Below are 16356 nucleotides of genomic sequence, written 5' to 3'. Positions count from 1 at the left end.
CCAGAGAAACACAATTACTCCAGGTTCTCCCCTACACATCGCTCGTAAGGAAGTGGGCAGGAAGGAGTGGTCTGGTCTTTATATGCCTTGCCAGCCAATCAGCGTGCTGCCTTTCTTCCGGTCGGCGAGCCGACCAATCCGAGCAAGCCAGTGTAATCTTCGGCTGCACTCGGCTCTTTTCGCTGTTGCGGGCAGCGTGGGGGCCGCCGCGGCAAGAGAGAGACGCTTTCCTTTTTTTATTTTTTTTCCGTGTGTTCACTTCCGGGTCCGGCGCCGATCCGGATGCCCGAGGCAGAAGGATGTTTGACCTCCGGATAAGCGAGGCGCTGCTGTGCATTCATTCCCGACTGCATCGGTGGCGGCAGCAGCGGCCCGGGCGGCGACTCTCCAGCCAGAGGCGGCGGTAGGAGGCACCGGCAGGAGTGCAGGGACCCAGTCCGAGCCGAGCTGCGTTACCTCCCTTGCTCGGTCCTTCCCCCCTACCTCGCTCGCTCCCTCCCTGCGTGGCTCGCTTTCCTCCTCCGGCCGCCGGCGGGTGTGATGTGCCGCCGCCGCTGCCCCCGCCGCCGCTGACTGACGGACCGGGGGCGCCGCCCGCGCCCGGACCGACCCCGCTGCTCGCGGCCGCGCCTCTGAGGTAAAGCCCCCTTCGCGTCGGCGCCGGGCCGTGTGGCTCGGCGGCAGCCTCTTGGTGGCCGCGGCTCCCTTCTTTCCGGGTGGGCCAGGGTGGGCTGGGGTCCTGGCTGGGTGGGGTGGGGTGCGGAGGGGGCGGGGGTCTCGGAGGAGGGTGGGCGAGGCCCCGGGCGGGAGGCGCGGTGGCGCGGGCGCGGGGGAGGGGAGTGGGCGCCGCGGCCGGGGCGAGGGCGCGGAGGGCTCGGGGCGCAGGGAGGGGGCCGCGGGCGGCGGGCCGGGCTGGCTGCACAAGTTGCCCGAGTGGTGCGGCGCGAGGGGGGTCTGGAGGGAGGTGGGCGAGCTGGGAAAAGGCAGGGCTCCTTTGGGGAGGGTTTTGAGGTCGGGAGTGCAGTTTCCAGCACTCCTTGATTGTGTCCAGACAATTACCTTCGGAGTGGGGGTTTTGGGCAGGAGGGAGGAAGGCATGGATCTGATGGAAGGAGGTGTCAGGGGCCAGCCAGCATTCATTTCAGGGTAAACTTCCCGTTGGGGCATTTGTTTTAAGCAGGGGGGCAGGGATTTACCTATTTGATAGAGCTTCTGACTTAGCTGAAAACTTAACCAAGGCATTAGTCGGAGTAACAAAATTACTCTGCTGGTTACTGTTACGGTGCTGGTTTGTTTATCCCACATGCAGGGGAAGTGACACACAGAAGCGCCGGTTCTCATGGTCCACAGCCACCACATTTCTTTTCTGCGGGTGGTGATGGAGATGTGTGTTGTGGTGGGGTGGGGGAAGTTAGGTCGGTGTTAGGTCGTTCTGGTTCTCCCAGGGAAGGAGGAAAAGTGAATGGGTGGGAGAGAGTCTGTGTGGGAGATGGCTACTGTTGCTACACTGTGCGAATGTTTTAACTCTGGTGTAATGAGTACTAAAGCTGGTCAGCAAGTGGCCCCCTTTTAAATACCAGCTGATTTTTAATAAGCTAAGAAAATAAGTCAATTATTTCTTTTGCTTTTGCAGTTCTTGTGATATGAATGACGTTTGCCCACAGATAGTAAAATAAGTTGAACTATATGTTGGAATACTTTTAAAAATATAAATATCTAATTTTTAAAGCGATGTATATATTTTTGAGGAATCCTTTCTTTTCCTATAAATAAATAAATTGTGTGAGAAAAAGATCACAACAATTATAATAAGAATGATTTAAAATTAGAAAGATCTGAGGCCAGTTTTAAGAAAACATTTTCCACCAAAAATTAGATCTGGTTTGTGGCATTCTTAATAGCTGTTTGGAGAAAGGGGGAGAGAGATGTACTTAGTGTATTTTACAATTATTCCGAAACTTTGCCCCCATTGTATACATTAGCCTTTATGGTTGCACAAAAGATGAAAACTATATTTATGGGCACTGGAAGAAAGATGTTATCAAATAAATTACATGGTTTTGACATAGATTCTTAGCAGAGTGTATAGACACTTTTGTTTTCAGGGAGCTTGCATTTCTGGGTATGTATCAGGTATAAGTAGTTTTTATTAAATGGGGGACAGAAAAGTTAATTTTAGTGTTGATATGTATGAGACTTTTGGGGAGCTCTTGGGAAATGATTATCTTTATGATTTATTGTGCTCATTGACCTCTGTTGCAATAACAAACTTAAAAAAGTTAATGCGTTCTGTAGTTATTAATGTTTTCATCATATTTGCAAGTATTAACTATTAATGAAATCTTCAACACATGAAAATCATTTATTCCCTCAAATAAAAGGACTGGGATTAGAATTAAGGATAGCATAGTTCAACCTGGACCTTTAATATGTGCAAGGGCGTTTTACTGTGTGGTGAGGATGGAAGAGTGGGTAGAATATGAAGATGAATGAAACCCAGTAGCTCCCTTCAAGGGAGAAACAGACTTGCACAGGTATGATTGCAACACAAAACTCCTGTGGGCTTTATTAGGTGCATGGAAACATGGTGTGTGTGTGTGTGTGTGTGTGTGTGTGTGTGTGTGTGACTAATTTTTGACTGGGGAATTATGAATGAGTTTACAGCTGGTAACACTCCATTTGGGCCTTAAAATATTTTAATGGGCAAAATGAGAGGGCTGTGTGTGTATGGGGCAGTTTTCCAGGTAAAGGGAACGACCTGAGCACAGGCATGTGGGTTGGATGTTATGGGTCCTGTTGAGCTGGACATAAAAGGCTGCTGTGTCAGGAGGTCTTTGTGGGAGAGGAAGCTATGAAAGTAGGTGGAGATCAGGCCAGGGAAATCCAGCATGCCTTCCTAGTACTTAAAAATGAGTCATTTTGAGGTATGAAGGTCCAAGTGTATAGAGTCTATTCTGATAGGAAGTAGGTAAGGCAAATGAGGATAGTAAAATGAAGGAAATAAAATATAACTTCTTATCATTTATGCTAATGGAGGAAAATAGAAAAGTATAAAATCTAAAACAGTTCATACATGGCTTACCATATTTCTTTACTTGCATTTGAATATGGGTGTGTCTGGTAATCTGGTAATTGGTTTTACATGAAATAAATCTAGACTGTAAAAATGTGACTCAGGAATAAATGGACAGCAGCAGTCCATTTACTTCTCTGTGTCCCCTCTGTAATCCCCTCCATGCTGGGACTGGGCCATTATTCTGGTAGTTATTGGTTCAGATTTTTTCAGAATGGAACAGGTAGTTGTTTAGTTTCAAAGGGCTCGCCAAAAGGATGTATCAAACAAAATAGAGGGCATGCTGAAATGTTAAGTAACAAAACAAAATACAGTTCATTGGATAGTTACATTATTGTTACACATTTGAAGGTGAGATTTACCATGGTTAAAGTAAAATGTAAGGAGTCTACATCCAAAGAGAATTGACTTAATAGGGAAATGACAAAATGAGAAACTTCCACAATTCCAGGTAAATATGTATAAGGTTTTTACTCATCTTAAATACCAGATGACCCTAAAATTATTTAAGTTATTGTCATAGGAGATGTCACTCTCTCAACACCAGTGTTTAAGTTCATGTTGAATCATGTTACAGGGAAGATTGTTTGATAGCTTTTTGCTATTTTCCTTTTAATCTTCAAAAAGGAATTACATTATTACTGAAATTGTGTTATTTTGAACCTCCCAATAACAATACCTGTTAAAATTTAAGTGCCTATTTTGTATAGGGACCATACAGTAAATACTACTCTTCACACAACTCTATGAGTTAAGTGGCATAAACCCTCACTTTGACTGTAGGAAAGAATCTTCTAGAGTTTAAGCAATCTGTTTTATATCTTGAAAGTAGCACAGTACATATTTAAATTAAAATTTTTTTTTTATTTCTGGCTTCAAAGTCTGAAACCACAAAGTGATCTGTTTTTTTCTAAACTTCCATCTTCCCCTCCCTTTATTTCTTTATTTCTTTTTTCTTTATTTTTCTTTTCTCAAGCAGTTAACACCTAGTGGCATTGATTGGTGTTATTAATATGTGTCTGGGTGTTGGTTCGTCAAGATGTAATTTCTTTGGAAATAGCAGTTTGGGGATATCTGAAGTTCTCTAACTATAGAGATTTTGTAGGAGCAGACAGTATGGTTTTAGTAACTTAAGCTACTTCAGAGTATCACTTTTGTGTCCATCTGCAGTATAGAACTATACTTGGGATTCTTAATGTGTAGAAATCAAGAGTGTATTACCCATTCATATAGAGTGACTTTGGCGAGTTTCTGAACTACTCAGAAGAAATGGAATGAGAGATATATGGGGACAGATAAGTTTTAGAGACACAGGTGAGGCTGCTGTTTAGCCATGTTTTCTCCAGCTCCTTTCTCAAAGCTAAGATTTAGAAACCATAAATGTGTTTCCTCCTATTGTGGGATCTTCAGAAGATGTGTATGATTTGTTCTTAAACTATAGTAAGTGATTGGTTATGTTTTCTCATGCCATTCCATGCTCATCATCTTAATTATCAGAAAGAATTCTTAACTGTGAACTTGAAGTGTTTATGTATTTGATAGATACGACTACACAGTTTGGTCATTTTCTTTACAATGTTATATCACAGTTGTAGTTTAATTTAACGAAAATCTCTAGCTAAGTTATGTCCACATCTGGCTAAATCACATCCACATTTTTTATTGCATTCATTGGTATTAGGTAAAATCTCATGATAGATAATCTTTTTCTTAAACAAACTTATATTGCTTTTTTCGTTAGTGAAGTAATGTCAGATTTTAGCTGTATTCAAAATTATTATATTTATTTAGCTGATTTTTGTTGAACTACTTTCTTTAGTTATGAGGATACTGTTCTGTGTGGTGTGTAGCCATTTCAAAATCAAATCAGCCCAGTCAACGTGGCTCAGTGGTTGAGCTTCTACCTATGAACCAGGAGGTCACAGTTGGATTCCCATACAGGGCACATGCCCGGGTTAGGCAGCTGATTAATGATTCTCTCTCATCTTTGATGTTTCTATCTCTCCCTCTCCCTTTCTCTCTGAAATCAATAAAAATATATTTAAAAAAATCAACACATACGCACACACAAAAAAACTCCCAACAAATTTTTAAAATTAAATAAAGGGAGAGGTTATTCTGTGATTATGTTCTTCATTAAGATTGAGAAAATTTGCCCTGGCCAGTGTGGCTCAGTTGGTTGGGCATTGTCCAGTGCACCAAAAGGTTGTCAGTCGATTCCCAGTCGGGTCACGTGCCCTGTTGCGGACTTGATTTCCAGTAGGGGGCATGCAGGAAACAGCGGATAGATGTTTAGCTCTCACATCGGTGTTTTTTGCTTCCTCTCCCTTTCTCTTTCTAAAAATTAATAAAAATTGCTAAAAAAGAGATTGAGAAAATTCATATATAGTGCCCAGGTGTGATGTCTGGCACTGTATAAATCTTAGAAGCAGATCCAGAAAGTTGCTGATGTATATGAGTTGTTACAGGGTTGATTGGTAGATAGAATAAGCAAAGACTTTTAGGAGCAGCTTCTTATAGATGAATCTCTTTTAACTCGCTTCTGCTTAACTCACTCAAAAGATTAAGTGGTACTTTTCATTTACTGCTTGATGCTCTTGCTACATCACTGAATGGCAGTAGACTCTAGTTTGTTCTTGAACTTTTAATTCAACCAGTTACTGTATACGTACCAAGAATTGTTTGTGTTTATACCCAACAAATTGTTAATGGCAGTTGTACCTGATGTTGTAATTACATAGTTTAATGAAACATTATTCATTGAACTGTGAAGGCAAAAAAGGTGCATGTATGAGAACCAGTGGGCACTTTGAAAACAGGTGAGTAGCTAAAATTAACAGTTGAAATAAGTGTGGATAAAATAAGTTTAAATGGTTAGGGGAAAAATTATAAAAATCTAAAAAGCTTCTGCTTGCTTTTAAGCATTTGTGAGATGTCTTTCCATGTTTAAGAAACAGAAATTGGAAATCACAGGTGATGTACTATGGACATGGTTTTTAGAAAAAGGTAAAATAGAACTATAATTCATAGACCCTTACTTAAAGAAAAGATGATAGTCTTGCATTAAAAGATTGTCTTGAGAATGTACATTTTAATGTTTTAGTTGCAATAAAAATTTTAAGGTATGTAGATTTTTGAATGATTCATTTTTTGAACTAACTTAAGAGCTGTTGGTTAATAAAAATACATTAAAGACACTATCTGTTTCTAAAATATCACCTACTTTATACTCTCAGAGATTTATTTAATAGCATCCTCTTTAAAAAAGTAATATTGCTATTCTTGAACCTATAGTCATTCATACTTTAGGGTGAATTGCTTAGTTATCTAGTCATATGATCAATCTGTGGTTCTCACATATTTCTTGATATGGTCCCTCATTGGATTTCATATGCTACTTTTTCAGCTTTTATACAGCATCAGGGTTGGAGAGAAGCTGTTTTATAATTCCAGTGTCTCCTCAACCTGCGTAGGAACTGCTGGAATGAATTGGTAGAGGAAATGGTCCCTTGGAAGAGGAAATGCCATACCTTGATGTTTATCAGGAGCACTTGTGCTTGTTGCAACGCATGTTGATCTAACAGGTTATAGTAGCTACCCTCCTTTTCTTGCCTACCTAGCTCGGCCTAAGTACAAAAGAGAACTTTTAGGGAGAGAAGGAGGTCCAGGTTGGGAAAGGAAAGATAGATGGGATATACTGTTTATCTTGATATCACCATATTACTATGCCTGACATGCAGTAGCTACTTCAATGGAACACTGAAGTGTGGAGATAGGGCTAGTTTTTCAGAGCTTTGGTCTGCCTATGATTTTCTTGGCTCACCTCTTCCCTGTGTGTTGGATTCATCCCCAGGCTGGTAGCAAGGTTACATCTAGACATGCATTGGCCAGGAAGTCTTTTCACAAGCCTACCTGCATACTTTTCTTTTCATGTTTTATTGACCAGAATTAAGTCACATACATTTACTTCCTAATCAGGTAGGACAAGGGGAAAGGGGCTATCATGGTTGGTTTTTACTAATCAGGATATATCCCTGCAATTGGGGATGGCATTACATTTCCCTGAATTACATGGTAGAGGGAGGATATTTAAAACATAGTGGTAAAGAAAAATGTGGGAGAAATGGATGTTTGAGAGACAAATCAATAGTGACCACTACATCTGTTTGTTTTAAAATGAAAATAAATAATGCATATAAGTGCACTTTGAACTTTAAAGCATTGTACAAATGTACCGGATGAAAGATTAGGAAGCTGCTTCTATGTTATCATCTTAAATATGCTCAGGTATGAATATTTTAGGAGCTAAAAACACTAATTTTCTTAATGACTAACTTTGAATCAATAAAATCCATTATCTAAGTTGTAAGATTATACATACATGTTTTTCATGGAACTCATAAAGCTGTTTTAACTTCAAATTAAAATTTTCTATCGATAAATTTATTTATATATTTTTTCTGAGTTGCTGCCCTCCTGCCTCACCAAAAATTGCCCATACCTTTGATCTTATCAGATTTCTTTATTCATCCCTAGAGCAGAATAAGTGCATGAGTTGTCAAACAGAGGAAGGGTTTATTTTGAATCATGGGATTCCATTGAGATAGGAGGGAAAGTAAAGTTTTTAAATACCTTGAGAGCAGCAAAATGAATGAATGAATGAATGAATGGTGGGAGAATGGGAAGGTGGGCATCACAGAATTTTAGAATTGAGATGAGTCATAGGAAGGTAGATCTCTCATATCTTAAGTGCTAGAGCAGTGCTCTTTCTGACCAAGAGGTGGGAGGCCTTGAAAACTTATTGTTTACTTTGCTGTTTTGCTTAGGATCATGGGCTAGTTCTTTTATTTATTTTTTATTTTTTTAAAAAAATATTTTATTAGGGATTTTTTAAAAAAAAAATATTTTATTGATTTTTTACAGAGAGGAAGGGAGAGGGATAGAGAGCTAGAAACATCAATGAGAAAGAAACATCTATCAGCTGCCTCCTGCACACACCCCACTGGGGATGTGCCCGCAACCAAGGCACATGCCCTTGACCGGAATCGAACCCGGGACCCTTCAGTCCGCAGGTCCATGCTCTATCCACTGAGCCAAACCGGTTTCGGCATTTTATTGATTTTTTTTACAGAGAGGAAGGGAGAGGGAGAGAGAGTTAGAAACATCGGACGAGAGAGAAACATCCATCAGCTGCCTCCTGCACACCCCCTACTGGGGATGTGCCGGCAACCCAGGTACATGCCCTTGACTGGAATCGAACCTGGGACCCTTGAGTCCCCAGGCCGACGCTCTATCTACTGAGCCAAACCGGTTAGGGTTGGGCTAGTTCTTTTAATCAGTCAACTGGTTACCTTTAGTGCAGATATCTGTGTTCTCAGACTATGTAAAATTGTGGCTAGATGGTTTTTAATATTTTTTTAAGTAAAACAACAGACAAATCTTTTAATCTTCTAAGCAGTCAACATCATCAACATCAACACCTCCCCTCCCCCCACCATACACACAAAATAACCTCAAACATGGCTTGCTTAAATGAAAATGCAGAAACAGTGTGAGTGCTTGGAACAATATACAGTATATATTTTTATTTTCATGAAAGTTGCTATCTTAAAGATTTCTCTGCTTTCAGTATATGTAAAAGAGTATATGTGTTTGTGTATACACACTTACATATATGTATTTAAACTGAATAAATAGACTTGTTATAATTTTTGTAATTGTTGTAATTATTATTGTAAATATACAGAATAAATTCATTCACCCTTGGGAAGGATATTTATGTTAATGACAGTTTTTGTAAGTAGTGAGATTTGGGATGATTTTTGCTTTTATACTTTTTATACTTCTCTGTATTGTTGGAATTTTCAGATATGATTATGTATTATTTTTACCATCAGAAAAAAGAGGAAATGTTTTTTATTTTGAGTATAGAAAGTGGAATCCTGGGATGTAGGATGTTTTCTTCCAGTTTATTTTTTTAGCATATAATTCTGCTGTCATATATTACCTTTAATAAAGTATGCCTCAAATACACTCATACCTTAATAATTGTCATTATTTTTAAAATTAGGCTTATTAAAATTATTTACTTTAAAATTTAAGGTTGAAATTGGCCATATGATACCTTTTGATCCAAGTGTACTTTATAAAAGTGGTGGAGTTCTGAATATTTTGTAATTATTAATGATCTATTTTTTAAACTTGTTTGGTTTTGACTTGGCAGTATATTAGAGTCAAAGTTACAGTCAGAGTTTCCTTTAGTAAAAAAGGAAGTGAAAAATGGTTTTTCCCTTACACCCAGTCTGTGTCATGTTTATTTTCTATTTCTGTGAAATACTTATTTTATATTCTAGTAATGAATACTTTCAAATGACAGGCAAATATAGTAGGTAATGTAATAGGGAGAGAAGAGAAAATTCCCGTTATTACACTAGTCTTATTGTGTGGAGATTCATGGCTACAAGGCCGTTTAATGAAATACTAATTTGGCATGCAAAAATAGCCTACTATTGTGTTGGGAGTGAAACTAGTAGGTATCAGTTGTTGGTGACGTTAAAAAACAATTGGTGTTTGTAGATGCATTTTTAAAAATTGATCTTAGAGGAAGGGAGAGAGGGAGATAAAGACAGAGAGAGAGAGAGAGAGAGAGAAACATCTATGTGAGAGAGAAACATTGATGGGTTGCTTCCCGCATACTCCCTGACCAGGGATCCAACCCGAAACCTGGTATGTGCCCTGACTGAGAATTGAACCTGCTACCACCTTTTGGAATACGACACTATAACTGGCCAGGGCTGTAGATGCATATTTTTATAAGACATTATTTTATTTTTTCCTTTTATTCCAGGGACCTGAAAACAATATGAGCAGTGTGAATTATAAAGAAGTGTAAATTCTAAAGATGTAGAATCTTGTAATGCCAATTGTCATTTAAATATGGAATATTACTTACTGACTCTTTTTTTCTGTTATATGAGTGTCAAGGCATATTGTGGCAAATTTTTTAAAACATATTTGAGATTCTGAAAATACTTGTAAATAAAATATCAAAGTATAATCGGCCTTTTAAAATCATTCTTTTGAGTATTTCCTGATAATCTGTAGAAAATTGATAACTGGAATGCATATTGTGTGCTTATTATATGCTCTGCTGTTTATCTGAATACCCTACAAATGAAGGTTGTCTTGAAAACTGAAAAATAAAATCCTGAACTTTGGGAATGAAATAATTAAATAAGGTAAAATAAATTTTACTATATGCACTTTTTAAAATTTTTCCAACTGAAAATTAATGTTTTTTGATCCTTACCAGAGGATATGTTTATTGATTTTAGAGAGGGGCGGGGGAGAGAGAGAGAGAGAGAGAAAACATCGATGTGAGAGAGAAACATCCATTGGTTGCCTCCTGTATGTGTTCAGAATGGAATTGAATCCCCAACCTAGGTATGTGTTCTGACTGGGAATTGAACCTGTACCCTTTTGGTGTATGGGACAATACTCCAACCAACTGAGCTACCTGGCCAGGGTAGTATTTTGAGTTTACCAATCTCTCTCTCTCTCTCTCTCTCTCTCTCTCTCTCTCTCTGTGTGTGTGTGTGTGTATATATATATATATATATATATAAATATATATATATATATATGTATGTATATATATTGTGTGTGTGTGTGTGACAAAGTAAATGAGAGAAGAAAAATGGACAAATTTTAAATATAATCCTTGTAGTCCTTGTAGAGCTGGGAGTGCTACCACTTAATAAAAGTAAGAGAAAAGGCTTTATGGAGAAGGCAGTTTGTACCAAAGATTCTCAGTCCTGACATCACATTAACAATTTTTCTGGGGAACTTAAAAAAAATGATAGATATTGGGATGCTACCCATGTTAATTTGTATTTGAGTCGGAGGGTGGGGCCAGGACACTAATGATGTATTTTAGGATTTTCACAGGTGGTTCCGGAATTGAAAATGACTGATTTATCCTTCTCTTTATATATATCTGTTAGCTCTTTTTTGAAAAATGACTTCCTTTTACTTTCATGTTCTTTTTTTATTCGGGAATGGAGGTATGAAGATAGACAAGAAATGCCTAAAAAATATTTGCAAGAGGATCAGGTTAATGAAGTGATTTCTTTTTGTAGTTCCATACCCAGAATCCTTAGTGAGGCCACTCTATTCATTGTTGGTTAGCAATTTAAAAAAAAATATATATTTTTATTGATTTCAGAGAGGAAGGGAGAGGGATAGAGAGATAGAAACATCAATGATGAAAGAGAATCATTGATTGGCTGCCTCCTGAACGCCCTCCCTACTGGGGATTGAGCCCGCAACCTGGACATATGCCCTTGACTGTAACCGAACCTGCAACCCTTCAATCCTCAGGCCGACGCGAGAGCCAAAACAGCTAGGGTGCTTGTTAGCAATTTTTGATAAGCATAGCACCAAAACTAGAGGATTTTTGACATTTGGAAAATTTGTTAAAGGGAAATATGTATCAAGAATAAATTAAGGCCTCAATTTGGATGACCTGGGAAATCTTAAACTTTAGTGGTAAAAATTATATCTTTAAAGTTTAAGTTATAAAAAGGCAAGAAGAATTGTTGCTCTTCAAAAGTTTTTAGTTTTAGGTTATATTTATCATATTTATAGTATCGTTGAGTTATATTTTTCATGTAACATAGGACTGAAGGGACCTTAATGGTTTTTTAGTTTAACTGCACTCCTGCTTTATTCTCTTTGTACAATTCTTGACAAATAACTACATCTGTTTTTCCCCTCAGTGAAAATAGTTTACTTATAGTGTATTGTATACATAGTATATTGTGTATATAGTACATAGTCAGTGAATGTTTACATATGTAAACATTGATATTAGGGTTTTATGGTTATTGTATCTTGTCACTTATGACAAATTGGGTCCTTTTGGTGACTCATTTAATGTTGCTTCACCACACCTTTACTACTTAAAGCATTTTTCTTGTAACAAAATTAGAGCAAGTCATTTTATGAGTTTACTATGTTAAATTTATTCAATGAACATTTTTTGCATGGTGGCAAAATTAGATTGGGCAATTTTATAAATTTCAAGGGTCATATTTTTGCAAACTTCCTGAGTAGGAGATTTTGTGGTAGAGACATTTAAGAGTGGTTAGAGTTTAGAGGACATGTTATGTGTGAACCTGTGGAAGACTTAGAAGTATTTTGAGTTTACCAAAATACTTCAATACTACAATAAAGTTAGTATCATGATAAGACTAGTGTACGTCAAAGGGAAGAATGGGGTGGGAAGAGATTAACCAAAGAATTTATATGCATAAATGCATTGCCCATGACACAGACAATAGGGTAGTGAAGGCCTGGGGTGGGGTGGGAGCCTGGGGGTGGGGGGCAAGGGGGAAAAAAGGGGAGGACATCTACAACGATAAAAATAAAATTAAAAAAAAAAAAAGTTGCCAGAAACATTTGGCACATACAATTAGTAGTGGAGTAATGGGTACAGTTTTACAGGACCCTAATTCCTTATCAACAATTCTAACATTGAAAATGCTCTGAAAAGCAAATTTTACTTTTATGTTTGGCACAAATTGATTTTTTTTCACAAAACCTGTGTGAAATGTGTATTTATTTAACATATTTGTAGATTTCTCTACAGAAATAGTAAATGTTTGATTATAGTGTGTTGTCCCAGATTTCTGTGGGCTATTCCGCCTTCTCTAGGGGTGTTACAAAATATCTGATGTATGCACATTGTCATCAATTTGTCAAAACCCCTAAAATTCTGAATTCCAAAACATGTTTGACTGCAAGAACTTTGAAAAAGGAATTGTGGAACGCGTTATTTTGCTTCTACCCCTTGTTTCTTGATGGAAACTACTCAGCATCTTACTCCTCTGAGATGGAGTTTCAGTAAAATGCTGGTAAATTTCTTTTGCTTTTTTCCCTTGTAAATATATACATACCAAGAGGCAATTGATTTTAATTTGTGTTTGTTTATTTAATAGCTATTGAAAGCTTTTCTGTTTTTTTGACATCAAGTTATTAAGGCTGGTACTTGTGAGCCCCATTGGGGTCCCAGGAGCATTGTGTAATTAGGATGCTTGAGATGGAAAATGTTTTGGGTAACTTTGGCATAGCTGAGTATTCATCACACACACTTTAGTCCTTGGGGTTATGTAAGTTTACCTCTGTTCATGATAATTTCATGCCAAAGCACCTGCAGGCCGCCCTCTTTTTACATATCTTGGCTTCCTTTTTCATAACAGAAAGAAGTAGGGGTGTGGTTCAGTGCTTCTGTTTTAGTTTCCTTAAACTTCCTTAATTTGTTTTTAAGACTTTACTGCAAAAATCTTTATACCTACTTTGGTCCCCCCCCCCCATCCTGTGTGTGTGTGTGTGTGTGTGTGTTTCTTTTCTCTCCTTTTCTTTTTTGCTCCCCCTCCTTTAAAATAATATTTCTCAAAGAGAGAAGTTCATAACTACAGTATTCTATATTGGTAAAAAGTGTTGCTTGTTGAAAAGGTGATAGAAATAAATCTGCATAGGTATTTTCCTAAAGATGACCTCCCTATGGGGGAGTGATTATTGTTCTGCTTATTCATGTAGTGTTCCATGTATGTGGTCTTTGCTTTCTTTCCATCCTTAAACACTGAAGGTAATGGGATGGTGAGTACTGTGGTGTATGCACAGGTTTTAAGCTGTGTTTTTGTTTGAATTTTTTGATTGTTTTTATTGTAGTTGATTTCTAATATTATGCCATTGTGATCTGAGAAGATGCTTGATATGACTTCAATCTTCTTGAATTTGAAGAGACTTTGCCTGTGACCCAATATGTGGTCTGTCTTAGAAAATGTTCCATGTGCATTTGAGAAGAATGTATATTCTGTAGCTTTGGGGTGAAATGTTCTGAAGATGTCAATTACATCCATCTGATCTAGTGAGTCATTTAGAATTGCTTTTTCTTTGTTGACTTTAAGCTGTGTCTGAGTTCACCAAGATACCAGGCACTACAAGATATAAATTGTAATGGGAGATATGGAACTTATATTGTTTATGTACACTTGCTATGTGCTCTGAAAGCACTGTCATTCTCTTGTAGTACATATCCTATATAATAAAAGCCTAATATGCAAATTGACCAAATGGTGGAACGACCGGTCGCTATGACGCACACTAACCACCAGGGGGCAGATGCTCACAGGAGCTGCCCCCAGCCCGCAGGCTCCAGGCCAGCCAAGGTGGGTGCCAGCAGGGGCCCCTCGATTGCCCTGCTGGTCGCCCCACAGATTGGCCCTGATCGCCGGCCAGGCCTAGAGACCCTACCTGTGCATGAATTTCATGCACCGGGCCTCTAGTCACACTTTATATTATTGTTTAAGCTATGTGATATCAGGGATTGTGATTGTCTTCTTTGCCATTTATATTTCCTGCGATTGGCACATAATAGGCCACTACTGATTACTTGTTTGCTGAATGCATGGATTAGTCATTTTTTATCAGGGAAAACTTTGACGCGGAACAATTTCGATTAAGTTCCTCTGAGCACCATGCTCACCTAAACCAGTTTAGTTTGCATCATCACAGTTGTATGAGATAAATTTCAAACAAATAAATTGGTGCTAATTTAAATAAAATAATAAACACAGGCATCTGATGTAGTTACCTAGGCTTAAAAATAAAGATATAATTATAGAAAGTTTTTTTTTTTTTTAATGGTGGAAGTTGATAGTAGATGTACTTATGGGCTAGCCAGTTAATGTAGTTTAAGGAAATATTCCACGTGTTGAGCATTTCTGTTAATATGACTTTGTTGTAAGACATTTTTATATTAAAGTTTTTCTCTTTTAAAATTTTCACACACTAAAAATCACTCCCTTCGCAATCAAGATACAAAGCAATTCCATCACTCCAAAATATTTCCCCATGCTGCTCCTTTGTAGTCAACCCCTTTTCCGACTCCCAGTCCTTAGCAATCACTGATCTGTTCTCTGTCCTATAATTTTGCCCTTGCCAGAATAGCATATAACTTGAATCCTGTGGTATGTAGCCTTTTGAATCCAGCTTATTCCACTTTTCAGAATGCATTTGAGATTCATTCATGTTTTAGTTATATCAGGTTTTTTTATTTTTCTGTTTTTTTTTCTGCTGAGCAGTATTCTGGTATATGGATGTACCTCAGCATGTTTATCCATTCATGAGTTTGAAGCTTTGTTTCTTCCAGTTTTTGGTGATTATGAATAAAGCTGCCAGAAAACAAAATTTTTTTGTTTTGTTATTTGTTTGGTGAATCTAAGTGTTCATATCTAGTATTAGAATTATCGGGTCATACAGCAGGTGTATGTTTAACTTTATAAGAAACTGCTAAACTGTTTTCCAAAGCAGCTGTGCCATTTTGCACTTCCACCAGCAATGTAGAAGAGTTTCAGTAATAAGCCATTCCTAAAATTTAAATTGGCTATATTGAATGACTTTTTAGTAATTAGCTTGTTAGTTTGATTGCACACAAGGATATCATGACAGTAACATCAATTCTGAACATGATGCTTTTATTGCTAGAGGTCTATCAGATGGAGATGGTGATTTAGGGGAGCCTCACTTTACAGGGTATTCCAGACTTCAGAATGCTTTGAAAGTATTCTTTCTTGCTCGGGTAATGCAACCCTGATTGCTACATATAAAAAAACACAGACTAGGCCTTTAACCCTGGTGCTAATTTTGGGGATTAGGATGCCTTTGGATAAATTCTATGTCTCTGTCTTCAGGCTATAGCACTTAATTTGGGAAAGGATTCTCTTGGTTTAGACTGGGCAGAAGGAAATCCTTCCTCTGGAGAAATGGTTGTACTTTTCAGCTTGTTTCTGTCACTTGTTTAATGTTTCCTTCTAGAATATTTGTAGAAGGTAACTTGGTTACTTATGATTTACTCTCAGTTATACTGTTTAGTCCTTTTATGATGAGATTTGACAATATTAGCATTATATGTAAAATTCCCAAATGTTACTAACCTTGAGTGAACCTTTTACATTTGTGACCTTTGCATACACTAGACTGTTACTTGTAATTATTTATTTTTAAAATTAGGAAATTAGCACTGTAGTTAAGAAGAAAAGAATGTAACTTTTTAAAATATGACCATGTGTGAAACAGTATTGACTTCTGAGATACTTTCTCACTTAATCTGGCATTATCAGGGAATGGCCTGCTAGATAAATTAGAAGATTGAATTATACTAAAATATTTTTTAACTGATAACCTTCATAAGTTCGTATTATTTTCTCAGTGTTTCTAAG

General features: G+C 37.8%; 1 protein-coding gene across 4 annotated transcripts in view; it reads left to right on the top strand.

Annotated features, from left to right (window-relative positions):
- Positions 1-264: 264 nt before the first annotated feature.
- The window catches only part of CSNK1G3 (casein kinase 1 gamma 3), a 119288-nt gene continuing 103196 nt past the window's right edge, over positions 265-16356 (top strand). Inside the window, exon 1 of one of the 4 annotated variants that reach the window (XM_080677937.1) lies at positions 265-637. The gene's annotated coding sequence lies outside the window, so the exon portion shown is untranslated. The remainder of the gene's footprint in view (positions 638-16356) is intronic. The other 3 variants (XM_080677936.1, XM_080677934.1, XM_080677935.1) reach the window with 3 other exon arrangements.

The sequence above is a fragment of the Plecotus auritus genome, assembly GCF_963455305.1.
Source record: "Plecotus auritus genome assembly, chromosome: 7".
NCBI classification, from domain to species: domain Eukaryota; kingdom Metazoa; phylum Chordata; class Mammalia; order Chiroptera; family Vespertilionidae; genus Plecotus; species Plecotus auritus.
This window is presented reverse-complemented; position numbering and strand designations above follow the sequence as displayed.